General features: G+C 44.3%; 1 pseudogene across 1 annotated transcript; it reads right to left on the bottom strand.

Annotated features, from left to right (window-relative positions):
- Positions 1 to 3,424: 3,424 nt before the first annotated feature.
- LOC311521335 (elongation factor 2-like) lies at positions 3,425 to 22,495 on the bottom strand (annotated as a pseudogene). The gene is made up of 9 exons (XR_014714683.1): positions 22,328 to 22,495; positions 18,858 to 19,072; positions 17,378 to 17,559; positions 16,711 to 16,914; positions 12,935 to 13,116; positions 8,110 to 8,215; positions 7,402 to 7,515; positions 6,024 to 6,160; positions 3,425 to 4,577 (listed from the first exon to the last, which is right to left on the bottom strand). The product of XR_014714683.1 is annotated as an elongation factor 2-like (transcript).
- Between the last annotated feature and the right edge of the window lie 5,392 nt (positions 22,496 to 27,887).

The raw sequence follows: 27,887 nt of genomic DNA, 5'->3' as shown, positions 1-27,887 counted from the left end.
AGACACTAAGCCCTAGTCTACACTACAGGGTTAGGTCGAATTTAGCTGCATTAGGTCGATTTAAAAATGACTGCGTCCACACAACGAACCCCGTTCCGTCGACCTAAAGGGTTCTTAAAGTCGACTTTTGTACTCCTCCCCGATGAGGGGAGTAGTGCTAAAATCGACCTTGCTGGGTCAAGTTTGGGGTAGTGTGGATGCAAATCAACGGTATTGGCCTCTGGGAGTTATCCCAGAGTGCTCCATTGTGACCGCTCTGGACAGCACTTTGAACTCCGATGCAGTAGCCAGACACACAGGAAAAGCCCCGGGACCTTTTGAATTTCATTTCCTGTTTGCTCAGCGTGGCGAAGTCAGCAGCACAGGTGACCATGCAGTCCCCCCAGAATTGTAGAGCATAGAATGTTTCTACGCTCCTCCTATCATCTCCATCCCTGAGGTTATCACAGATTAGGAGGCAAAAAAACTGCACTCAGGATGACATGTTTTCCGAGCTCATGCAGTCCTCCCGCACTGATAGGGCGTAGCTTAATGCATGGAGGCATTCAGTGGCCGAGGCCAGGAAAGAATTAAGTGAGCACGAAGAGCGGAGGCAGGACGCGATGCTGAGGCTAATGGGGGAGCAAACGAACATGATGAAGTGTCTGTTGGGGGAGCAAAATAGACATGATGAAGCAAGAAAGCCAAAAAGAGCACAGATCCTCGCTGCATCCACTGTATAACTGCCTACCCTCCTCCCCATGTTCCATAGCCTCCTCACCCCGACACCCAAGAACGCGGAGTGGGAGGCTACGGGCACCCAGCCACTCCACTCCAGAGGATGGCCCAAGCAACAGAAGACTGTCATTCAAACAGTTTGATTTTTAGTATGGCTACAATAAGCAATGTGGCCTTGTCCTTCCCTCCTCCTCCACCCACCTGGGCTACCTTGTCCGTTATCTCATTTTTAAAAAATTAATAAGAATGCATGGTTTCAAAACAATAGTTACTTTATTTCGAAGGGGGGAGGGTGGTTGGCTTACAGGGAATTAAAATCAACAAAGGGGGCGAGTTTGCATCAAGGAGAAACACACACAACTGTCACAGCAAAGCCTGGCCAGTCATGAAACTTGTTTTCAAAGCCTCTCTGATGCGCAGCGCGCCTACCTGTGCTCTTCTAATCGGTGTCTGGTTGCTCAAAATCGGACGCCAGGCGGTTTGCTTCAACCTCCCACCCCGCCATAAACGTCCCCCCCCCCTTACTCTCACAGATAGTATGGAGCAAGCAGCAATAACGATGGGACTGTTGGTTGCGCTGAAGTCTGACCAACAACGCCAGCAAGCTTTTAAACATCCAAAGGCACATTCTACCACCATTCTGCACTTGCTCAGCCTATAGTTGAACTGCTCCTTACTACTGTCCAGGCTTAATGAGCCATGGGAGCAAGGGGTAGGCTGGGGTAGGTGCAACCATGTGGTGCTGCTAACTGGGAGAGCAGCCTGGGGCAGAAGCTTGCAGGAGAACAGAAGAGGAGAGTTGCAGCGGAAGCGGTGGAGCCGTACACCATGCCCTGGAAGTTGCTAGGAACCGGGCAGGGAAGACGTTCCCAGAACCCTCGGCCAAGCTACATGTCCGAGAATGACTACCAGTCCTACTACACCGTCTGCTGCGGAGTTGCAGAAGAGCAGAGTTGCAGCGGAAGAAGTGGAGCCATACACCATGGATGAGGACAGCTAGCAGTCCTACTGCACCATCTGCTGCGAAGGCACCCAGGAGCAATCCCAGCTGCTGAAGGTGCTTCTGTGTTGAATGCTTGGAGGTTCTGGTAGGGCAAGGTACCTCGGCCAAGGCAAAAGAGCAAGAGCCCTGGAGCTGTTATATGTGTCAACCACAGAAGTGTTATGGGGTGTTACAACGTCGACCGGACTGGAATGTACGGCTGTAAGACTTCTTCACCAGCAACAAAGGACAACAATATGATGCACCTAAAATCTAAAAAGGCCCGCACATTTCCCAGAGTCACTACCCTTGATAACAGAACATCAATGATTGCATTGGCTACTTGGATCACAGCAGCCCCCACAGTAGACTTGCCCACAACAGAAGTGGTGACGGTAAGCTGAGCAGGCTCCATGCTTGCCGTGGTATGGCGTCTGCACGGGTAACCCAGAAAAAAAGGAGCGAAACGATTGTCTGCTGTTGCTTTCATGGAGGGAGGGGCGACTGACGACATGTACCCAAAACCACCCACGACAATGTTTTTGCCCCATCAGACATTGGGAGCTTAACCCAGAATTCCAATGGGCGGCGGAGACTGCGAGAACTGTGGGATAGCTACCCACAGTGCACCGCTCCGTACGTCAATGCTAGCCACGGTAGTGAGGACGCACTCCGCCGACTTAACGCGCTTAGTGTGGACATATGCAATTGACTGTATAAAATCGAATTCTAAAAATCGACTTCTATAAAATCGACCTAATTTTGTAGTGTAGACATACCCTAAGACTAATAACATCCCCACATCCCCACACTTGGAAAATCTGTAATGACAAGTAGTCAGGATCTCGGTTTTACAATCTCATCTGAAAAGCAACTGCCAACATCATGCTGGGACATTGTTTCAATGCTAAATCAGAGGGAAGAGTGCTGCCTAATGAATAACCAATACTACTCATTGCAAAACCTGGGTTTTCCTTAGAGACTTCCTATCCAATTTCTGACTAGGCCCATCTCTGCTTAGCTTGTTCAGTCTCATATGATTACAATGTATGTGGTATGGCTGCAGATTCTAAATGTCAGATTATGAAAGCTATCATGAATAAGTATCTTTTTGAGTTAAGTCTAGTCCCTCAGGAGTACTTCACTGAAAACCAGCAACTCTAAAACTAACACTCACCTGAACCATGGGATCAGACTTGGCCAGACGCTTTAGACCTTCAACTAGTTTTGGTAGATCAGCAGGGTTTTTTGCTTCAACAGCAACACGTACAACAGGACTAACACTAAATTTCATCACTCGCATGTTGTGTGCATGCTCAAAGGTGGTAATTGTACCCGTCTTCACCAAAAACTGGTCAACACCAACTAGACCAACAATGTTGCCACAAGGTACCTTCTCAATGGGCTCAACATAACGACCCATCATCAAAATGGTTCTATAAAGACAGAGGTTGGGTAACAATCCTTATATATCTGTTGAAACTATGCCTTTTTTTATCTTAGGAAGTTTCTGTAACTGCCTTTTATTTGCCTGCATTCCCTCTGGTACTCATTTTGTTACGTAAGCCAAAAAAAAAAAATCATACAAATCTGGTATTTTCATTGACAAAAGTAAACAATGCTCCTTTTATTAGGTTCCCAAAATAGGCTTTGCAAGCATCTTGACTTTTTTTTTTTTTTGCATGCATTCTTCAACAGAAGCAAACTATTTCCATCTACCTTTGAACAGATTTTAGGAAGAGATCTTCCTTTTTGCCAGGTGTGTAGTTTGGTCCCATGATTCGAACTTTCTGTCCAGTGGAAACAATACCAGAGAAGACTCTTCCAAAGGCATAGAAACGTCCCTTATCAGATGTGGGGACCATTTTGGAGATATACATCATCAGAGGGCCCTTGGGATCATAGTTTTTGACACCTACAGTAAAACAATGCATTTCAATGAGTCTTCAAAAGCTGTTTAAAACTAGGCCTAACGCTTTACTGAGCATTTCCTTCCCCTTCCACTTTATAAGCCTTGTTTTTCATATGGTACCCATTATTGTGAATGCCTCCCATGCATCCGATGAAGTGAGCTGTAGCTCACGAAAGCTTACGCTCAAATAAATTTGTTAGTCTCTAAGGTGCACAAGTACTCCTTTTCATTTTGCGAATACAGACTAACACGGCTGCTCTGAAACCTCCCAAAATTAAATATGCCTAAAGTTATAATTAACAGCTCTTCTACTTTCCAGTCCAGAGGTCACAGGTCTGTGTTTGTGTGTGGCAGGTGTATAATGTGGTAGACTAGCTCAAAGGAGTGGGTTTTGGTTTCTGCTCTTTGGACACAGTGGTTTGTGGTCAACATTATGTCTTCCAGGTGTGAGTTCCACAATTCGGCCAGTCATCAGTAAATCTCTGTCTCCTGCAAGCACAAGTTTTACTTTTCTGGTTGCAAGTTCCATTGCTCCAGTAGAACGCACGTGTTATGGAAAGCCAAGATCACAGAGTGAGGTGGTCCCTCATGTAACTTGGCCTACTTGGACGTAGATCTTGAAGAGGAGGGCAAAAACTTTGATTTTGACTCACCAGGAACCAAAGCAGCATACTGTGCACAGAAGTGACATGTTGCCAGTGGACTGTACAGAGGAGACTGCCTGACATTAGTGACCAACTGATTTTTTTTTTAAGTGGTCACCTGTTTCAGACGTAGGTACAGAGAGTTTCAGAAATCAAGTCTGGAGGTCATGAATGCCTGTTCACTGTGGCTAAGTCCAGATCTGACAGGAGGCTGCGCTATCTTCTTGCCAAATCTAGATGGTTTTTGGATCCATATTTATTTGGGTTTCTAAAAGCAGTGAAATATCAGGTGGACACTGAAGCTGCAGACTGTCTTCATGACCTAAGGGAAGAAACCATCAATGAAAGGCAATATTATAGAGACGATGAGTTCTGGACAGTACTTCCTTCTCCCTACCAGCATCATTTCAGTCTTTCCCAGGTTCAGCCTGAGCCATTTGCTCTTTATCCAATTGCTGATCTCAGCTAAGCCTTTGGATAGCTGGTAGATGGCACCATTTGCCTCTGATTTAATGGTAAGGCACATTTTCCCTCAGTGGCTTCATGCAGATGTTGAACAAGATGCAGGTGATGATAGTTTAATATGGGACTCCACATAAGGAGTTTGGAAGTGGAGGAGCAGGTGCCCATCATGATTCTCCAGGTTTGGTCTGATACAAATAACCAAGACATTTCAGCATGATCCCACTGTGAGGGGGTAGTCTGCCCCATTAGGCATGCTGAGGCCTACAGATCAACCCATCGCCATCACATGTTGTGGCCTTTTAAGATTTTGGGAGGTCTGATATATACAAGGACCCTAGGAGATATTGGTAGAGAGAAAATGGTTCTGGGAATTAGTGTTGGGAGGACATGCCATTACCATTTCTTTAAGGGACCAGGAGCCTTGCAGAGTCGGTGGGACAAGGCTCTCCTCTCTCCCAGCCAACTGGAATGATCCTTAGGAAGAGGATCAGCATATATACTGCCTCATTCACAGCAGAAGGCCTGCCTGCTGAACCTGAGGACTAATTGGGGAAAAGGAGCAGCTGGGTAAGGCGTACAGCTGGCCTAAGCTATAACCACAGCTCCAAGAGGGGCACTGGGGAATTCCTGCTTGGGAGAAACCATCTGAAGTACAAACCCAACTCCAGGAAAGAGCGCCGCCTGAATAGAGGCAAGAAAACCTATCAAGACTCTTATATGGAGCCAGAGTGTGCATGAATTCCAGCAACTAAAGAAGTGATTTAATAAATCAAAACTCCAAAAAGTGGGTATGTGCTCTGAACTAATCCAGCCTGGATAACTGACTGGAAGAGTCCGAGTGGGTGCTGTGCAGTGTACTTCCACAGCCCCCTAACACGTCATGTCTCGAGTGGGACAGCAGGATTCCATCATCCTCCAAACTCATCCCACCCATGTATTCTCAGGGACTGAATTAAAGAGTACAGTTTCACACACAAGACCATCCAGCACATAAGGAGGTAAAGTGGATTGTGCAGCAGCATGAAAACACTGAATTATTATTACTGAACAATTGTATTGTGGTAGCACTTCGAGACCTCAACCAGTTTGGAGCCCCACTGTGTTAGGCACCATACAAACAGAGTAATGGAACAAATTAAATAAAGAAAAGGCCAGCACAATGTAATAACCAACTCTGAGCCAGATTTATGTGGCTTGTCAGCTAGTCAGTTTTATTCCATCTGATGTGTATAACAACGTATTTTTATCTTTGCTATGGGCATTGTGTAGTTAGAGTTGCAAAGTCAAAGAGCTCCCTCCTTACCCATAGCAGCTTCATCGTCAGGTGGCCCCTCATACAGAAGTTCACAACGATATTTCTGTGCCGTTACAGGGGAAGGCAGGTGCATGGTGATCATCTGAAGCAAGGTATCTCCAGCAGGCAGCCAGTGGCGCATCAGCCTGAGAAACACAAATGCTGCATCCTCACTGAAACTTTATTTGAGGTGATAAACATAACAACTGACCCCAGAAATAACTAATGCCCTTCTAGACACTAGCCAAAAACAGAGTTGGGGCAAAAACCAGGACAACTAATCAAAGCTCTCCTGGGACCATTTAAAAGTTCAAAAGACTTTAATCTAATTAAGCAGTTATTCCACTCATTGCCTGGTTTTTTTCTTTTTTAATGAAAATAATTAACATTTGAATTATTCAAATGGAGCATTCTGAAAACTCACTTTTTTCAAGCTGGTGCACTACATTTCAGGAGGAAACTATGCTTCGGGCCACATTAAACTCTGAAGCTATGAATGGAAGCAGCAGTTTTAATGTTTATTGACAAACCATGAGCATAACTATAACTTTTCTATGTGTAGTTTTGCCATCAAATTTAACTAATCAGTTGTGGAAAATTGTAGAAAGGAGACCCAATTACACCATTATTCATGACATTTCTAGGAGTTATTAATTCTGTGCTCTACAGTAATAGTAATTGCAGCTCTTTGTGACGGCTGGCTCTGCACAGCCACACTACCCGCCTGCCTTTCCCTCTTCCATGGAGTCTTATACCCTTAAGGATTCTGGGGTTTAGCAGAAGAACTGAGATAAAGCTTCTTACAGCCTCTGCTCTGAACACTAAGTGCTGCAGAACGGTACCTGTGAGGTCCCAATAGTCACTGCTTTTCTAGACATTTCTCAAAGCTCAATGGACAAGTTAGCACATCCCATATGTGGGAATGTGCAGAGGCAACTTTGAAAAAGTTATAGTTCTCAAGGCAACTGATGCAAAATATATATATGTTGCAGTAGCAGTTTTCTTCAGTTATTTATTTACCTGAATGTGCAATCTACATTCTCTCCCTCTTAACCAATATGCCTTTGTTTGGTTGTACAGTATCAGACTCAAATCCTGTTCACATATCTCAAGGGCTCACACTTCTAGATAATTTATTGTGAATTGTGGCACTCTAGATACACAAGGTTGTCTTTGTTTGCCCCCTATGATTAGTTGATAAATTTGAGATTTGCAACTGACAAGTAAGGTAGGTCCTTCTAAGACCCATAAAGTATTCTGGAGGGCTGTGCTGTGTAGCAAAAATAGAAGGGGACCAGCAGCAAATGTTGCAACTCCATTAATCCTGACTATTGGGTTAAAGGAAAAAAGTCAAACTGAATTATTGCATTAAATCTTTTTAAAATACCTTCAGAAGTGGTTTGCCTTCTTTGTCTCCATCTTCAGCATCCAGCTTGATGTTAAGTTTCTCTATCAGCTTGGCTGTCTCTTCCTTGTTAAAGTTCATAATAGCATCGAAGATCTACAGAGGAAAGTGTGGTAAAAGATTTACCATTATACATCTTAAATCTGTTCCAACATATTGCTGTAAATAGTGGATCTGTAACATGCAGGTTGAAAATGCCCTCACAGTCTCCAAATTTAGGTTTTTATTTAATAATTCTTTGTTCTGTATAAAAAACAAAATTCATGATTTCCAGCAAAGATCTGAAAGATGACAGTCACACCAAATGTATTTTCTAAACCTCCCAATGAAAGATAATTCCTAAACCTTTGATTTGGATAACACCAAAATAATTTCTTTTATATATTAAAACAAATTCACTGCACTAACAATTTTTTTTAAATGGAGAACAACAAGACCTGTGCCACATTCCATTCCTCTTTCAGACTTTGTGTTGCCTTCCTTCTCCTTCATGCTGTTGTATGTAGTTTACCTAGATCATAAATTCTGGAAGGCAGGGACTGCACACATGGTGTGTGCTGTACAAATAACCAGCTTATGGAGTCCAGGTTTGGTGAGTGAGCCTCTGTCTTTTTCTAGGCTGAATCCTACACTTATACCACCGAATGAAAATGCCAGTTGGGGCAGCTACAGATTAACTTTTTGTTTTACCTTAAAGATGGGATCCAGAATAAGCTGGCAGAACGTCCGTGGCAATTTCTTTCCATCTGGGCTGGTGGCTGATTTGCTGAATTTTCCAGTTGCTGGATCAAAATATCTAAATAAAAAGTTGAAGGAAGAGGCGAATTAAGATTTATTTGGGCCTTGGGCACAAAGAACATTTGGGCCTCCCACACTCCGGGGGCCTAAGGGCACCGGAACTAGGTGGGCCAGGGTGGCCATGGCCTGCCGACTTTTTAACATGGCTGTAGTAGCCTTGGGCAACGCGCCCCGGGGAGTGAGGACACGGGCTGGGGGCTGCTTTCAAGCACCCCAGCCCCTGCCCAGGTAGGTGGAAGGTCTGGGGCTCCCCACAGCAGCCCGAGCTCCCTTGGTGGCTCTTATCACAACCCAGCTCCAACTTCTGGCTGGGCCAATGGGTGGGGCCCCAGGGGGGAAGAAAAGGAGCAGGGGTAGAGCTACCATTCTGGCACCAGTGGCCCCACCCCCACTTTTACACAGGTGTGGTTAGATGTTCGGCTGCATGTGTGTGTTCTCCCTGTGTACTGCCCCAGCTCTGCGCAGACATCCGGCAGAGCAGACCTTGAGCAAACAGCCCAATGACCACAAGATCCGTTAAGGTACGAAGGCACCAGGCCAGGTTTACTGTCAACAAAGCACGGTAATAGCACCTGGCAAACTTGACAAGAATACTAAGACATGCCTGTGACAATGGACACAGCTCAGCAAATGGTGGGACTTTCCATTCCCCCCTCGGCTGGACAAAAGTACTCCCTCTGACATACATCTTTATACCCTGATACAAACAAGTTAGTACTGCCTCTGACATAGTTAGTTACTGCCTCCTGACATGGCTATTTATTACCCATCACCTTGTACATGTTGGTTCAATTAAAAGATCTCTATTACATACAGTCATCCTAGCCTTATCCTTAAGAAGGGGCCAGTGTGTTCCTGTTATCTTTGGGGAATGTTTTTATACCATCCTTAATATTGGGATGTTCCGGTACCACCTAATATCGGAATATGTTTGCATAAGTACTCTATGCTTAGCATTTCTTAGGAATGTGTACTTCTGCATTATTAGCCCTGTTCTTGCCAAACTTTGTAAGCAGGTCTTGCCTCATACCGGGCCTCTAATACAAGGGCTTATGTCTCAGGCTCTCTTCCTACTACAACAGGTTCCAGTGCCCCTCTGGGGGGCCCCAGATAGGCCAGGGCCCTTGTGCATTAATCTGCCACTGATTTAAGGTGCTTTACTCATCCGGTTTGAACTTTAGAGGAAAAGTATTCGAAGAGATGATAATCATCCATGGTTTGAAAACTTTTCAAGATTTCTACTGATCAATCACTTTGTGAGAACAAGACTGTGCTTCAGTGTGGAACACCTTGAATTATGTACAGGGCACTAAAATAGTAGGAAAAGGAGAGATTCCTAATTGGAACATTTTAGAGCTGTTACATTCATAGGGAGAAGAGTTAATTGCTTTGGATAAAAGAAGTACAGGAAGCAAGTGTTTTTGTTTTGTAAGAGATACCCATGCACTGGGATTAGATTTGTGTTTTCAATCACTGAAATTGGTCTAGTGGCTTGAGCAAAGAATTGGGTGCCAGGAACTCCTGCATCTACCTAAAATACCTTTTGTTATCTTGGATAAATCACCTCAACTCTATGCTAAATATCTTCATAAACTTGCTTATCTCATGAATAGGACCTTACTAATTTCACGGTCAATTCTGGTCAATGTCACGGTCATACGATTTAAAAAATTGTAAATTTCATGATTTCAGCTTTTTAAATCTGAAATTTCAGGGTTTTGTAATTGTAGAGATCCTGACCCAAAAAGGAGTTGTGGGGGAGTCACAGTACTGTACACTTACTTCTGTGCTTTGGCTGGCGGTGGTGCTGCCTGCAGAGCTGGGCAGCTGGAGAGCAGCGTCTGCTGGCCAGGAGTCCAGCTCTGAAGGCAGAGCTGCCACCAGCAGCGGTGTAGAAGTGTAAGGATGGCCTGGTATGGTATTGCCACCCATACTTCTGCGCTGCTGCCTGCAGAGATGGACCCTCAGTCAGCAGCAGCTCCAAAGGCAGTGCAGAAGTAAGGGTGGCAGTACTGCGACCCCCCTAAAACACACTTGAGACCCCCCTGCAACTCTCTTTTGGGTCAGGACCCCCAATTTGAGAAACCCTGGTCTCCCCAGTGAAATCTGTATAGTACAGGGTAAAAACATAAAAGACTAGATTTCACAGACCATGATGTGTTTTCCATGGCTGTGAAATTTGGTATAGCCCTAGTCATGGAGTAATATTAGATTTTATTTAACATCTGTAAAGGACTTCGAACTTCCGTAGTGCCTTTAATCTGAAAATTTCTTTCTAAGCATTAATACATCTTCTAATAATTAGCCTGTAACTTTCAAACAATGCAGTTATAATTCATCTGTGCATAATTATTCCTCCTGCTATAAGGCATGGTCCAAATGTAACCCCAGAACTTGATATTACTGAAGTCAGCCATTTTGTGTGTCCAGCGACTTCTAGCTGAAAACCAAACACAACATAGCTAGAAGTAATTTTAGGGCTCTGAGAGGCAAGGCCAAACAGCTGCATGATTGCAGTTTTGCTAATCAGAATCGGAGGATGGGACAGAAAGGTAACATATCATGAAAATGAAAAGAATGGTTGGACAGCCAACGTTGGTTTTAAGTGCTCCTGACATATAAATTTTATTGTTGTTATAACTAGAAATACCAGAAATGCTTTAATAAGAAATAATGAGTAGTTTGCTAAAATTAAGAAAATTGGTGACCCACTAGGGGTTAGTATGCTGACCCACTAGGAATCACTATGAGTTATGCTTTGTTTAAGCTAGCTATAAAAAAATTAAGCAAAAGAATATGCTTTGGAACAGTCCAAAGAAGCTTTTCTTCGGGCAAAGAGTTGACACCTAAACTCCCCAACAGCTGGACAAAAGGAGGCCCCCTGGAAACCTAGCTGTTGATCATGTGAAACCATTTCAAACATTGGTTTCAGAGTAACAGCCGTGTTAGTCTGTATTCACAAAAAGAAAAGGAGTACTTGTGGCACCTTAGAGACTAACCAATTTATTTGAGCATAAGCTTTCGCGAGCTACAGCTCACTTCATCGGATGCATACTGTGGAAAGTACAGAAGATCTTTTTATACACACAAACCATGAAAAAATGGGTGTTTACCGCTACAAAAGGTTTTCTCCCCCCCCCCCCTCTCCTGCTGGTAATAGCTTATCTAAAGTGATCACTCTCCTTATAATATGTATGATAATCAAGCTGGGCCATTTCCAGCACAAATCCAGGTTTTCTCCCCACCCCCCCAATTTCAAACATTGGGTAACTATAATATTTGGGATACTCTGAACCTACCACTACAGCATATATGTGTGTGTGTTTAAGACCTGAGAAAAAAGCACTCTGGTTTGTACCAATCATTTAGCAGATGGAGGAACTGTGTCCCCATTGATTTATTCCTGACACTGCCTGGAGAGAAACATTTAAGTTACCACTGCTTTGGGTTCTGAAAACCCTGGGTAACACAAAGCCCTCTGAATTCAGTAGAAAGACTGCAACTGATTTCAGTGGGCTTTGGATTAGGCCTATAATCTAACTTGCTGCACATTCAGTTTATCCACACATTGTAATAAAAGCAAACTCCATCCTAAAGTTTTGGCAACAATCCAGTCTCTCTCTCTCTCCCACCCCACCATGCCATCAGAATCCCCCTCTGGAATATATTTGTATCACATACGTGTAGTATTCCTAATAGTTTTATATATACACATGCACACAGACATATTGTTGAGCCATACATGTTAACTATGTCTAGTTCTTCAGGCTGCTCATTAACATTTTTTTTTGTAAAGGCATAAGCTACTTCTCCACAAACTGTCTGGATTAAATATGTATACTGGAACAGGGTGCCTTGCCCAGGGGCAGGAGAGCCTGGGGCTAAGCCAGCCCTGATTACAAGATGAGCCCCACCTAAGAGAAATCAAGGTACTTCTATATAAAGTGCAGCAGGCAACTGCTGGGGATGGTGGATGAGAGAGCAACTGAGACTGCTAGAGGCAGGAAGCCTGATACTAAGCCAAGGAAGTTCAGGAGAAAGCTTTCAAGGCAAGGAGAGATCCTGCCCAAGAAGCAGGGGACAGATACCAAAGGCCTACCTAGAATGACCTGCGGAGAAGGACAGACTCCAGGCAAGAGGTAATGGGAAGCAGACAGAATCCTCAGGAAGGATGGGGCTGTGCCTAGCTGAAACTGGGGTCAACACGGTGAGAGTCTGTGTTCTGTTTTCAAATACACTGCGGTATTTTGGACTACTGAGAGAGAGACTGAACTGGGGTTGGGGCCTGGAGGGCCAGTGAGTACTCTGTGGAGTAAATAAATGGGACCCCTTGTGGGACTGGTTGAACTGCTCTGAACTGTAAGTAGGGGTCCACTTAAATTGTGGAGTAATCACACATTTTTGCAAGTTGGTCATGGCATAAATAGCAAATTTTGGTCAGGAGCCCCAGTTTGAGAAATGCTGTATACTTTTGTATACTTTTACAGTATAAGGTAAAAGTACCCAAAAGATCAGATTTCATGGTTCGTGACACATTTTTCATGACCGCGAATTTGATAGGGTCCTAACTATGAGTTCTTAAAGGGCCCTAAAGGGATGGCGGGGGGGACTAAGCCACTGTGCTAAATATATACACTTTATTAAGCTATTCCTGAACAGCCTATCGCTGTGGTATCTAAGCACGTGCCTATGTATACATGTGTATTTCATCACTCACTTTGCTCCCCAAAGCTTTTTCATCATGTCTTCTACTTTCTTTGAATGTTCGGCTGGAGGGAGTTGTGCTTTTTCACCTTTGGCATCAAATTTGGCCACATACATCTCAGCAAACTGCTTCAAAGTAAATGCCCAGCCATGTAAACCAGAGCGAAACCCAACAGTACCAATAAGGGGATCAATCTAAAAACAGAATGATAGTTAATGCCTGGGACAAGACACTTTGCTTTCAGTGGGATGTAGCATGTGACTGAGGCTCCCAAAATATTCCGCAATCTTGACAAGACTGGTCTTGTTGGATCTTACTTTGAAGCAAGAGTTCTATTTTGTCCCATTTTGCTAATCCAATTACACCCAAAGAGTTTTGATTATATTTTACAAAGATATCTACAGCAAAAAGTTTGATTAAAGCCTTCCAAATATTTCCATGAATTTCTGTGAATATTTGATATTGAATTACCTCTGGAAGTTGAAACCTGGGTGCCTAAACTTAGGCAAAGTGGTCTGATTTTTAGTGGCTGGGTATCTGCAGCTCCACTGAACCCCAATGTGGAAGAGCCTAGGATACAATCCTAGCTAATAAGCCCTCGTTCTAACCTCCAGACCATGATGTAGTAGGTTGCGACAGAGGCCATTTGGTGGTTCAGTACTCTTTGCAGCAGCTCTTGTCAGGCCTGACATACTTACTACACCTAACACACTGTTACCTTTTAGATACAGATTATGATGTTGTGTAAGATATCAGTGCAAAACTAATAACTCACTGATCATTAACATTCTTGCATGATATAGGTACCGGGTGCATAGAAAGTTATGAATATATGCTAGAGTTATGTGCTTGGCAAGCAGTGCATAAGCCCAGTCTGCCCTAATGGAACAGTGTATTTGTTTGTCTGAGCAGCCTGGCCATCAGACAGAGCCAATGAAGGTGCATTTATTCAAAAGGTAAACAAAACCATCAAGCTAACAAGGGGAGGAGGTAATGACTCAATTATCACCAGTTGGGGAGGAATCAGCATGAAGTCTTCACCAGACAACATGGCGTCCCTTCCTAGAAGGAGAAAAGGATCTTTATCTGAGAATACATTTCAATGATTTACTGGACTATAGAGACAGGAAGTCTAAATCTCAAATTGTAAGTAATTTAATCAACTGACTATATACAGACATTCCCCGACTTACGCAAGTGTTCCGTTCCGGAACGCGTTGTGTAACTCGAATATTTCGTAAGTCAGAAACGTATCTCTGACCATTACGCAAAAAAACCCCAACAACCCTCCTATTTCTAGCTTACGGAACTTTTTCCATAAATGCGGATTTGCGTAAGTCGGGTTAGCGTAACCCGGGGAACGTCTGTACAACATTGCTGTATTATAATAAGTGTCTCAAGGAAGGTCTCTTATTAATCACCAAGGTGTCATTAACTTTCATATAATTGTGAAATGTAAGTATTAACACTGCATGGAGGAGTTATGAATACTCATTATGGTTTAAAGTTTTGACAAAAACAGGTTTTCTCCCAGACAGGTGGGAAGGCAGCTATCTACCTCTCACTGCTGAAATTAAGCAAGGTGTGACCAAATATAATGAAAGCCTCATTTACGTACAAATAAGCGGGGGGATGGGAACTCCACAGTTAGGGAAGAACAATATGAGGTTATCCTGAGTCTGGAGACAAAACAGTGAGTTGGGGAAGCTATAAGGGGAGAAGAAGACGCCATCTTGGCTTCCATCACTGCACAGTTACAAAGGGACAGAGCTCTTTCAATCTCAGAAAGATAGGTCCTTCAACCAAGGGGTTGAAGACTCTGGGAACTGAATATAGGTGAGAAAGCTACTTAGGCAAAGACCCTTTACTGAGAAAGACAAGGGGAACTAGCACCTTGTACTTCTGTGGAAGGTCTTGACTGAAAGTCAGCCATGGCTGGAAAGAAAAAAAAAAAAGTAAGAAATCTACCTGGAACTAAGGCTATAGCTTGTTGATTTAAGTCTTAGCCACTAGAAAGCATATTTTACTCTTCTTTGCTTGTAACCATTTTGATTTTATCCCTTATATTTGAATTCAACACTTCCATTTTGATTAAATAAACTTGTTTGACCTTTTAGTCTAAAATCTAAATCAACCCCTTACTGTATTTGACTTGATGTGATTATTAACTCCAGTTACAGCAACAAGCTGCTATGCTTTTGACTCTTTAAAGGAGCAATGAACCTTATTATGCCTCCAAGTATTCCAGGAGGGGGCTGGACATTTCAGGGCACACACTTTTGGGGAAATTAGGGCCTGGGGGTGTGTTGGGGTCACCCTGCAAGTAGTAACCCAGGCTGGTGGAGACCACGGTGCGGCTGTTGTATTGTAGGCAGACTGGTGGGAGCAGAGTACTGTACAAGGGCTGCAGAGCACACAGATATTCAGGGAACTGCATATTTGCTGGCTGTTGGTATGCAAGCTGTGAACCATAGCAGCAGAGCATTTAAGGCACCTACAGTTACAGGGCAGAAGAAGATCCTATTCTCATTGGTCTGAACCCCAAAATGTGACATGGGTATTGTCAGTTTTATCAGTTAGCTGCAAGACAAGTTAGTTCTTTGAGGTAACAATTTTCAAAGTTGGCGGCTTCTAAAATTAAATATGGATTTAGAAGCTAAACTTTAGGAATCCAGGTCTGAAATGTGTGGCTATAAAGAACTAGCTTGTCTCAGAGCTAATGTATGAAACTGATTACACAATACTTACTACAGCATGATCTAGTGATTAGAACACAGGACTAATAGTCAGGATTATATTTTAAACTCTTCCATACTGACTGTAACCTTGGGCAAGTCGCATCATTTCTCCATGACTTGCTGTTCCTAAGTGCAAAATGGGAATAATACTCATACATCTATGTCAAGCACCAGATAGAACAGCTTTCATTCAAGGCTATGTATAACCTATTATTACAGTGTCAATGATTTTAGCTCCCAATAGCCTAATTAGGTCGATGAGAGGACAGCAAATCCAGTTTGTGTGCCACAAAAATGTTATAAACTTCTACTACCAGCTGCCATCTGATGATTTTGAAGGGCTTCATGTACAATTGTTGAAGGAGCCTCACAGGATCACTGTGAAGTAGTGAAATATTGTTATCCCATATGGGGAAACAGAAGCACAGCAAAGGAAGTGACTTGCACAGCGTCATAAATGAGTTAAATAGCAAAATCAACAAAAGAATCCAAATCTCCTAACTCCTGGTCCTTGGTGTGAACCCCAAGGCTATGCCTATGTCTACACCTTATTCTTCTCTCAAAGGCAGAAGAAATGCTGACCCTGAAATGCTTTAAAATTCACAATATTTTAATGTCAAAACATGCATTTAGGAGTATCTACATTTCTCTCCTCTTCTTCAAGCTGTCTTCCCACCTGTTGCTCCATCTATTCCCCACTAGCTCTCTGACGCCCTACTGCTACCTTTTCTCCCCCTTCAGCTCCGGATTTCTAGTTGCTTCCTTTCTCAACTGGTTGCCCTCTCTCATATATTTCCTGTTCTGCATGAGGATGAAACAATACAGGTAGCAGGGGGCTGACCAGAAGTATCTTCAGGTGGTAGGCCAGAGGATCTTGAGTTCAGGAAACTGCCAGCTTCCACTGTAGAAATATTTTAATTCATTCTCCTATACAAAATCTACAAACATGTTTGCGACAGGATCCCGGTAAGGAAGTGTGAACTACCACAGAAGCTTCTGGATATATTTATTCTTGGTACCATTTAAAGCAAAAACTTGGGTTTTCTTTACCATAATATTACCCATCGGTCCAGTTTCACCTTCTCCATAGGTGGACATTGACACTTTCCACAATACGCTGGAAGGTCTGATAAAGTTCCTCTGGTTCTAGCTGTAACTCCAACAGAGCATGATCCATCTTGTTCATCATCAGTACTGGCTTGATGCGCTCAGCAACTGCTTGACACAGAACAGTTTCTGTTTGAACACACACCCCTAAGAGGAAAAAAAGTCAATGGTTCAGATTTTTCAGTCTGCTAAGGCCACTTTATGCTATATAAACTGGCCAGAGAATCCCAGCACAGAAATTCCTTGTGTAGCCTCAGTGCTTTGTGCAATTGGCAGGGACAGACTGCAGCTATTATTCCAGTCTATAAACTGGGATAGCAACTGTAAAAGGCTGGGGGGAGAAATGGGGAGTTTGAGCAGCAGCCTTGCATTCTGATGCTGGGTTGGAGGATGGATTTCACTTCCCCAGCCACTCTACACTTCACCCACAGAGCCTGAATGGTCAGATTCATCCCTCGTGGTGTGAACAGGAGAACATGCTAGGGACTAACACCCACCATCAATTCACTTTCAGTCTAGTTCCAAACTGAATCTAAACCTTCAAAGCAAGAAGGCCTATGCATTAAGTCACCCACCAGGCAGCAAAATCTTTTAATTAAAGCACATTCACCTGAAACACAGTCAACAACTACAAGGGCACCATCAGTGACACGAAGAGCTGCTGTAACTTCAGAGGAGAAATCTACATGTCCAGGAGAGTCGATTAAATTAATAAGAAAACCCGAACCATCTTTGTACTCTTTGATAAAGGCCAAGTCATTGTCCGAGAGTTCATAGTACAGAGAGATTGCCCTACAAGAGAGAACATTTTATTTCAGTAATTTAAAATGTATATTATGGAGTCTCCTGTAGCTCCTCTGTAAAAAACACAGTCATCATGATGTACATAAACTAAAGGAAAATGAAAGAGGAACTACTCAACACTATTTTGGGTTCATAAAATTCTTGGGATCCAACATTTTGCTCTGGCTGTAAGGAATTTCTGTTTTGATTCAAGACCAACATAGCAGGATAGTTGTCATGCTATAACACTGTAGTCCTGGCCCAAATCACTTGCTCTACAAACTTATTTTCAACTGGTTGACACCGTTGCATGGAGTCATACGTCACATGTCAAGATGCTATTCTCAATCATCACAAATGGCCAGATTCTGCCACTTCTGGTCAATGAGTCGTATTTTACTCTGCTGCAAGTAATCCTGTTAAGATCAAAGGAACTACTCAGAATAAGGTACTGCTCATTATGAGTAAAAGTGTCAGAATCTGGCCCAGAGCAAGTAGGAGAGACCACTACATGCTGTTTATAAGATGAACCCTGATATCGTCCATTTTACAAAATTATTTGTTACAAAAATAACTCTAATATAATTAGCACTACCTACAAGTTATCTACAAACTAAAATAATTTAAAAACATTCATATTAGATTCTTAAAACTAAAAGCCATCAAAGTATTTCAATTTAAATTCTACGTGCACAAGTGAAGAAAAATGGCAAATTTAATACTAAAAAAGAATGAAGTGTCAATTAGTGGGTTTCATTTTAAATGTGTGCTGTTTCAAGTAACAAACAGAAAATATTATATTAGGAGAAGAGTGCAACCATAAGAATCCACTTGATGATTTAGCACTTTAAAAAATAAAGATCACAACATCTGTATGGAGGATATAATATGTATTCTCAATTCAAGAAGCATAGCTGCAGGACATATTGGCTCAAAAGAAACAAGTGGAACAGCAAATAATTAACGAAGATATCCCCAACTACCCTGTAAATTAAAGGTCCTAGCATTGACGTAGCAATGCTTTGATAGTACTATATTCATTTTATTAATTCAACTGACTAACATTTGTATCTTCTGTAGGTAAGGAATTCTGAAAATAATCGCTACTATGCTTTCAGCAAAGTATGGTGATACAGTCATCAGATAGCATGGCCTATTAACATTAATTTTATTAACAATAACATTAATCCATATATGAATATTCTCATAAAAAATCTGAGTGTGTGTGTGGGGTTGTGAGGAGGCAGTTTTACAGTGTTGCATTACAAGATTCAGACAAAGGTTAAAAATAACTTTATGGTACTTACGTAGACTTGATTGTGATACATCTTCCTTGTTCATCTTTCCGCGTGTCTGTGAATCGTGTTTCACCAGCTTTGGCTGAAGCAATGATACCTGCTTTAGATACCAAAGAGTCTGTCAGTGTCGATTTGCCATGATCAACATGAGCAATCACAGACATTTTCCTGATATTGGACTTTTTGTCCATGATCGCTCGGATCTGGTCTACAGTGAAATTCACCTGAGGCGGGGAAAGAACCAGTGTTATAGAAGACTTCTATAGGATAGTACTGTATTTTATACTTCAATGACATCTGAAACAAATTACATACACATTTCACCTCATAAAAACTGCCTATTTTGTATTATTGTTAATTGTGACATTTTAAATAATCACCATTAGGATTCAGAGTTCAAATACAAGAGAGCTGAATGGAGTAGTTCCTAACTCTCTGAGCTGTTGTTACAGATATCACAGCATTGAGATATACTCAGTTCACATTTTGCGGATAGTTTTTGTAACTATAAAGTCTAGAAACTTCATTTTAAAAATTACTTTGATTTCACAACACAAATTGGCAACTTCTTAAAAAAATGTATCAACTTGCTGAGGCAGCATAAGCTGGCCCAATGTGACCCCTTCCTATTTCTCACAAGTCAGGAGATACAGAGTTAAGGTGGAACACGTGTGTGGCTATAGATAACTAACAAACAAAAGTATTATGAGATGTGCTTTTACTAATTAAACCCTTTCCTTCTATATTTGTAAATACCCTTACTTGCATGTCATAGGAATCTAGGCCAGGCCTACACTAAGCCACTTTATTAATTTATGTAAATATTGTATCTTTATTTCTTTGAACTTTGTCATTTATTTTCTCCAGAACATACCTGGTTTGCCACTTCCCCCCCAATACAATGCTTATATAAGTAGAAAGTTATTTCTACACATATACATACAAAGAATGTACAGTATACTCCCATTTATCCAAAGGGCCTGGGAGACATCCAAAGCTTTTGGATAACTGGGCATTCAGATAAGCAGAAGTTCTAGTGACTAACATGGGGATGCACATGGATTCAGATAACCAGGATTTTCGGACAAAGGGAATTTGGATACCTACAATGATACTATATTTGTTTTGATTATTTATCTTTTGAAATAAGGGTCAGAGTCACATTACCTGTTTAGGCCATGTCTACACTACTGAACTTACAGCAGCACAGCTCTCCTGTCTACGTAATAAAACCACCTAAACAAGAGCTATGTTGGCAGAAGCACTGTGCACACAAGTGCTTATGCTGGCAAAACTTATGTTGCTTGGGGGGGGAGTTTTTTCACACCCCTGAATGACAAGTTTTGCCAACATAAGTGGTAGTGTAGACATGGCCTTAAATTTTCTGTATTCTTTGCTTTAACACAGTTGCTTTCCATGCAGCTGTTTAGTTTTTCATTATTAGTTGTCAGCTTGAATAAAAGTAATTCCAGTTCACACACTTCTTTCACAGGACTGGGTGTTCTCTAAAAGGTGTTAAAGCTGTTCCTATAATTTGAGTTACACTGATATCAGTGAGAAGATTTGTACATTGCAGATTTGAAATGCCATGTATTTCCAACATCACTATTTATATTACAGTAGCAACCTAAGGCCCAACCAGGAAGGGGGCTTTGTATTAAGTGTTGTAAAAACATATAGGAAGATACAGTCCCTATCCCAAAGAGATCTGAAAAGACGAAAAACAGATGTAGGACAAGCTCTTCAGGGCAGGGACTGTCTTTGTTATATATTTGTACAATGCCAAGCACAATTGAGCCCCAGTCCCTTACTGGGGCCTCAGATGCTACTGCCATGCTAATAATTAATAACGGCACAAGAAAGGCACAGTGACCCAGTTCATCCCACACACATGGAATGTCAGTTCTAAGGGTTTGTCTGCTTTTTCATTTTTAATATTTATATTACTATTGCTTTTGGGGGAGTGGTTGAAGGGGTAAAGGAGGGGGTACGTAAACAGAGGGAAAAGAGGAGAGTGGTAGATGGGAAAGGAGATAAACACAACAGCAGAAGAGTGAAGTTAGGCAGGGTCAGGGTGGGATGAAGGGGACCAACAACCAATGGAAGTCAGGGGAAAAAATTCCAGGGGAGTTGCTAGTGTAGTTCCACTGAAGTCACTGAGTGGAGAAGCAGGCTCCCAGATGTCAAGCTTCAGAGTTGAGTGAATATTGGTGTCAGAAGACCTGGGAGGCTCCTCCTGGCTTCTGTTTCCCATGGGGAGGAGAGGCCACTGGCCCAATAACCAGGGCAGATCCCTCTGTTTCAAGTGTGTATGTCCATAGAAGGTGGAACATAAGAGAAGTGGAAAGCCTTGACTTAAACTCTGTGGCCTTGGCTGTGGTTGGCGCTAGCTACTTTAGGAAAGGAGCCCCAAGGGTCTGGAGATTTCCATAGTTTGTCCATTACAAGCTTTCTCACTACTGCTCAATATGTGGAGAGAGTAAGAGGGAGGCTGCTGGTCATGCTTCCCTGGGCAGACCCCTCTAAGTCCTTCTAAAACTTACAGTGAAGACTAGCTTCTCATAAGCCGAAGAATACATTACTATGTTTCTATGTATCATTGCAATCAGTGATAGTAATGCATTTATGGTAATATAATCACAACTGATTACATTCTCATTTTCTTAAAATTGGCCTAGGAAGGATTTTACAAAACAAAGAAGTTAAAATTGTGCCTTTTTTGCTTACAATGTATAACGGTAGCCTGCAGCAGGGTTACACTGGCAAAATCAACAAAACTGGAGTGAATCTGGCCCTAAACTTCAGCTACATAAGTCAAACCAACAAAGTTAGATATACAAGACAGGAATCCGATGAAGTGAGCTGTAGCTCACGAAAGCTTATGCTCAAATAAATTGATTAGTCTCTAAGGTGCCACAAGTACTCCTTTTCTTTTTGCAAAGACAGGAAGAGGGACTTATAAATCAGCAGCATAAAGACGAAAGTAGAAATTACAAAAGCAGATGAGAATATCCAGGAATAAAGTCTAGAGAGAGAAGAGAAAGGAGTAGAAGACAGAACCACCCTGTAGGGTTCCCATAGAGAGCTTTCTCAGGACAATCTACATAATGGTTTGCAGTCAATTTAAGTTATGACATGTCTAGATGGTTTAGGAATCAAACATTACTTTCCACTATCTCCAGAGGATCAAAGAATTCTGGAATTAAATGTTTATTTCCAAATATGCCCAACTGTTATAAATTACATCTTTAAAAAGAGACTTAACATACAACTACGAACATCCCTTATAAGCTTCTATAAATGTTCTGGATATGAAAGAGGCAGAGGCACCAACTTTCCCAGTTCCCAGGGGGAGCTTGACCCCCCACTCTGCCCCAGGCCCTGCCCTCACTCCACCCCTTCCCCCACCCTGACTGTCTCTTCCCGCCCCACCCCATTCCACCCACTCCCCCTGCCTCGTCCTATCTCCGCCCCAGCACCTCCCACTCCATAAAGTCTTCCTGTTTCTTCAGTTCAATTTCAGGATGAACTGCGGGGTTCAGCACCGGTGCTGTCTCTTTAGCAAAATAAGTGTAAATGGGTCTTCTCTTCTGAACATGAGCTGGAGCACCCATAGGCAATTCAGGTTTCTTGGCGTCTGTGGGCATTTTGTAAAAGAACATGGCTGTTTTGTCCAGGCTCCCGATTTTAAAGTCGCAGTTGGAAAAAATACATGGCTTTGAACACATTGAGGAGTTGGCGGATGTGATTGCAGAGCCATTGGCCATTAACTTTGAAAACTCACGGCAACCGGGGGAAGTCCGTTTTCCGGGGGAAAAAGGCTAATGTAGTGCCCATCTTTAAAAAAGGGAAGAAGGAGGATCCTGGGAACTACAGGCCAGTCAGCCTCACCTCAGTCCCTGGAAAAATCATGGAGCAGGTCCTCAAGGAATCTATTCTGAAGCACTTAGAGGAGAGGAAAGCGATCAGGAACAGTCAGCATGGATTCATCAAGGGCAAGTCATGCCTGACTAATCTAATTGCCTTCTATGAGGAGATAACTGGTTCTGTGGATGAAGGGAAAGCAGTGGACGTTTTGTTCCTTGACTTTAGCAAAGCTTTTGACACTGTCTCCCACAGTACTCTTGCCAGCAAGTTAAAGAAGTATGGGCCGGATGAATGGACTATAAGGTGGATAGAAAGCTGGCTAGATTGTCGGGCTCAACGGGTAGTGATCAATGTCTCCATGTCTAGTTGGCAGCTGGTATCAAGTGGAGTACCCCAAGGGTCAGTCCTGGGGCCGGTTTTGTTCAATATCTTCATAAATGATCTGGAGGATGGTGTGGATTGCACTCTCAGCAAATTTGCGGATGATACTAAACTGGGAGGAGTGGTAGATACGCTGGAGGGGAGGGATAGGATACAGAAGGACCTAGACAAATTGGAGGATTGGGCCAAAAGAAATCTGATGAGGTTCAACAAGGACAAGTGCAGAGTCCTGCACTTAGGATGGAAGAATCCAATGCACTGCTACAGACTAGGGACTGAATGGCTAGGCAGCAGTTATGCAGAAAAGGACTTAGGGGTTACAGTGGACGAGAAGCTGGATATGAGTCAGTGTGCCCTTGTTGCCAAGAAGGCCAATGGCATTTTGGGATGTATAAGTAGGGGCATTGCCAGCAGATCGAGGGACGTGATCGTTCCCCTCTATTCGACACTGGTGAGGCCTCATTTGGAGTACTGTGTCCAGTTTTGGGCCCCACACTACAAGAAGGATGTGGAAAAATTGGAAAGGGTCCAGCGGAGGGCAACAAAAATGATTAGGGGACTGGAACACATGAGTTATGAGGAGAGGCTGAGGGAACTGGGGATGTTTAGTCTACGGAAGAGACGAATGAGGGGGGATCTGATAGCTGCTTTCAACTACCTGAAAGGGGGTTCCAAAGAGGATGGCTCTAGACTGTTCTCAGTGGTAGCAGATGACAGAACAAGGAGTAATGGTCTCAAGTTGCAGTGGGGGAGATTTAGGTTGGATATTAGGAAAAACTTTTTCACCAGGAGGGTGGTGAAACACTGGAATGCGTTATCTAGGGAGGTGGTGGAATCTCCTTCCTTAGAAGTTTTTAAGGTCAGGCTTGACAAAGCTCTGGCTGGGATGATTTAATTGGGGATCGGTCCTGCTTTGAGCAGGGGGTTGGACTAGATGACCTCCTGAGGTCCCTTCCAACCCTGATATTCTATGATTCTACATGATCAAATGCTCATTGGCTAGAGTTTTTCAAATAATCCACTCCGCAACAGCCCATTTCTGAAAGGCTCTTGTTTTAAAATCTTGTCATGAAAGGACTGACTCAAAAAGTGCATTCTGTGATGTAGCTGTAAAAGAGCTTCTGATTTGTCCACCAAGAGGCGGGGATACTCCCAAGGTTCGTCTCCCAGAACAGCTATCATTTCACTACCGGCAGTTGCTGGGGTAGGATGTTTCGCTCTGCATGTGTTCAGTAACACAGACTCTCTTATTGCGTAATTTTTTTTTATTCTCTAAATCCTTTTTTCTTTGCCCTGTGCTTATTTTTCCTCTCTTTCTAGTCTTTAAACTCATCTCTCCTTACTAAACCTAACCAAACAATCTTTCTTTCCTTTTTTCCTCTAAACCAGGGGTGGTCAAACTTTTTGGCCCGAGGGCCATATCTGGGTGGGGAAATTGCATGCAGGGCCATGAATGTAGGGCTGGAGCAGGGAGTTGAGGTGTGGGAGGGGGTGCGGTGTGCACGAAGGGGCTCAGGGCAAGGGGTTGGGGCACAGGAGGGGTGCGGGGTGTATGGGGAGGCTCAGGGAAGGGGGTTGAGGTGCAGGAGGGGGTGTGGAGTGCGGGAGGGGACTCAGGGCAGGAGGTTGGGGTGCAAGAGGGGTGTGGCATGGGGCTCAGGGCAAGGGGCTGGGGTGCAGGGTGCAGGAGAGGTTCAGGGTGCAGGCTCTGGCCAGGCGCTGCTTACCTGGAGTGGCTCCACGGTGGCAGCGGTGTACACCGGGGCTAGGGAGGCTCCCTGCCTGCCCTGACCGCACGCCGCTCACGGAAACGGCCAGTACCACGTCCCTGCGGCCCCTGGGGAAGGGGGCAGCAGAGCGCTCTGCATGCTGCCCACACCTGTGGATACCTCCCCCAAAGCTCCCATTGGCTGTGGTTCCCCGTTCCTGGCCAATGGGAGCTGTGGGGGGCGGTGCCTGCAGGCTAGGGCAGTGTGCAGAGCCCTCCCCCAGGGGCTGTAGGGACATGGTGCCAGCCGCTTCTGGGAGCACTCCCGTGGTGCCGCAGGCCAGATCCAAAGCCCTGATGGCCCAGATCTGGCCCGCGGGCCGTAGTTTGCCCAACCCTACTCAAAACCTAACCAAAACTTTATTTTTTAAAAAAACTCATTTCCTTTAAGCTCTCTTACTCTATTCTTTCAACCTTTTCCTTTAAATAATCAACCAAACGCATCAAAGCACAATCACACAACATTCCCCTGACCAAACATAATAAGAAAAAAAATTTTCAAAACGGCCGACAGCACCAAACCTCGACACCAAGGGAAATGGAAACTGAGGGCGGGACATAAGCCCAAAATGGGGCATGGAAACCTGTCAAAAATACATGGTGATGAATGCTATTGAGCCATATACTACTCACATTCCTCTCAAATTGTGTCCCAAAAGCCCCAACTAAAACCTTACTCAACTGTAAAAACCTCTAAAACCACTCCTGACAAATTCTATGTTACAGTAACATATTCCTCATACAAAAATTTTTGGCATAAAGAAAACTGGAAATATGGACACAGCATAAAAAGTGTTATTCTTTATATTCAATTAATTTACAGGATTTTGTTTTATATTTAAACAAAGCTGCTGCTGAGTTTCCAGTCTTCTGCACCAGACTGCCATAGAAAAGAATCCTGCCTCAAAACGTAGGTCCAGCTTGCAACAGAGTAGATGGGGCTTAATAGTATGGAGAAAGGGCAGGTGAAAAGGCAATCCAAAAATGTAGCGTATTTTTCTCCCTTCTACAAGTAAAATACAGCAGATTTTCAACAAAACCCAGAAATTTTACAGCCACAACTGTGGGAAAGCAGAATCACTCCTGGACAACTACATGAACCATGTTGGCTGCACATACTGCAGCAGTGCTTCTCACCGGCTCTCAGCAGCACCGGGACATGGGAGAATCAACCTCCACCCCCCCATAACAAGCTTCCCTCTCTTCTCTTGGAAGTGTTTAGATCCCCACTGTAAGGCAGGGAGGAATGATCCACAACTCAGTTTCAAGTCAGGAACAGACAGCGACATAAAGTAAATATGTACACACCCCATCTAAACTTATCGCTGATGTTTGTAAACACAAGTAAGGGAGGTATAAGTCAGTAAAAGGTGTACATATTGTCACGCCCCCTCAAAAAGTTACAGAAATGGAAGGCCTGAACTGTGATATCTTAACAACATTAAAGAAAAGAGCAACATGGAGATGGCATTTATTTATCACAGAACCAGGCTCATTACAGACTGATCCCTATGATAAAAATATTCAGCAGAGATGAGATACATTATTAACAGCCAGTGCTATTTAGAGTAATAGGGCTGGCTTGCCAACAAAATAAACACAAATAAATTAAAAAAAAAAAAAACAACCACCACCACCCAGCCCTGCCTCCAATTTCCTAGGAAAACCCAGACGATCTGATTCAGGCACAACAGATCTGAGCACGTATAACACAGGATGTGTACTGACACGCCTCAAACCCCTTTCAGATCTTGCCTCAAAGGGTGGGCTACCTTTTACCTCCCTTACCTGTCCATGCTGCTAACCCCCCTCTACCTGCGCCAGCCGTTATTTAACTCCAGAACCGTAGGGGGAACGTGTGGCTCAAGGAAGGGTGGGCAAAAGGTACAACACACAACAAAGTCCTGGCGTGTGTCATGACCTCCAGCACCCCCTAAAAACCAGAGCAGCATTTCCCTCTGCGGCCTGACTCACAGGCCTGCCACCTTGATGGGAACAACAGGGATTATCAGGGGGTCCGAAGGAGAACCCGGAAGTGAGGTGGAGCAATAGCACCGTGTCAACAGCCCCAATCCAGAGTCAGGGGCAGTTTGGAGCAGTGTGACGCCCGCACAAGCAGCGGGCAGGCTCAAAGCAGCCGTTTGGGAGGGTCCCCACCCCGTATAGCTCCCACCCCACTCGGAGGCTCCAGCAGCCCCGGGGCGGGCTCTCCGGGGGGCTGATCCCGCTCAGGGGGACCCCGGGACCGCAGGCGGGACTCAGCAGCCCCCCCAGGCCCCGCCCGCCTCAGGACAGACACGCCGCGGTGTCAGGGACCCTGCCGGGAAAATGGCCGCGCCCAGCCTCAGCTGCCCTCTCCTCAGGCCCCGGAGCAACGGCGGCCCGGCTCGGGGAGGCGCGGCGGCCTGCTGCCCGGGGGGCACTCACCATGGCGGCGCATGGCTCCGACGCCGCCCCAACCACCGGCTGCCGCTGCGCTTCAGGAGCCTCTGCCCCAGCCGAGACCGAGCCAGGCGGAGACGGGCCCGGAGCAGGGAGATTCGGGATGGGGCGACACAGCCGCGCGCGAGCGCCCGCCTGCCCGCGGGGCTCGGGACTGCTGCGGCTGCCCCTCGCCCAGTGCCGGCGTCCCCCGGTAGCAGAGGTGCTGGGGATGCAGGAGCAGCCCTGCCTTGAAGCGGATCCCGTCAGATACAGGAGGGTTACTTTGGTTCGGTGGGTTTCAGCATCCCTCAAGTGGTTCCCATGGTACTGCCCAGTACCCAGCGATTCCACCTTCCCCGGTTCCCCTCCCGGGCCAGTCCCCTGTCCCCTGTCCCCTCCCGTGCCAGCTCCCCCCGGTACCCAGCGATTCCACCTTCCCCGGTTCCCCTCCCGGGCCAGTCCCCTGTCCCCTGTCCCCTCCCGTGCCAGCTCCCCCCGGTACCCAGCGATTCCACCTTCCCCGGTTCCCCTCCCGTGCCAGTGCCCTGTCCCCTCCCGTGCCAGCTCCCCCCGGTACCCAGCGATTCCACCTTCCCCGG

The sequence above is a fragment of the Lepidochelys olivacea genome (assembly GCF_965140295.1).
Source record: "Lepidochelys olivacea isolate rLepOli2 genome assembly, chromosome: 5".
In the NCBI taxonomy this organism is placed as follows: domain Eukaryota; kingdom Metazoa; phylum Chordata; order Testudines; family Cheloniidae; genus Lepidochelys; species Lepidochelys olivacea.
This window is presented reverse-complemented; position numbering and strand designations above follow the sequence as displayed.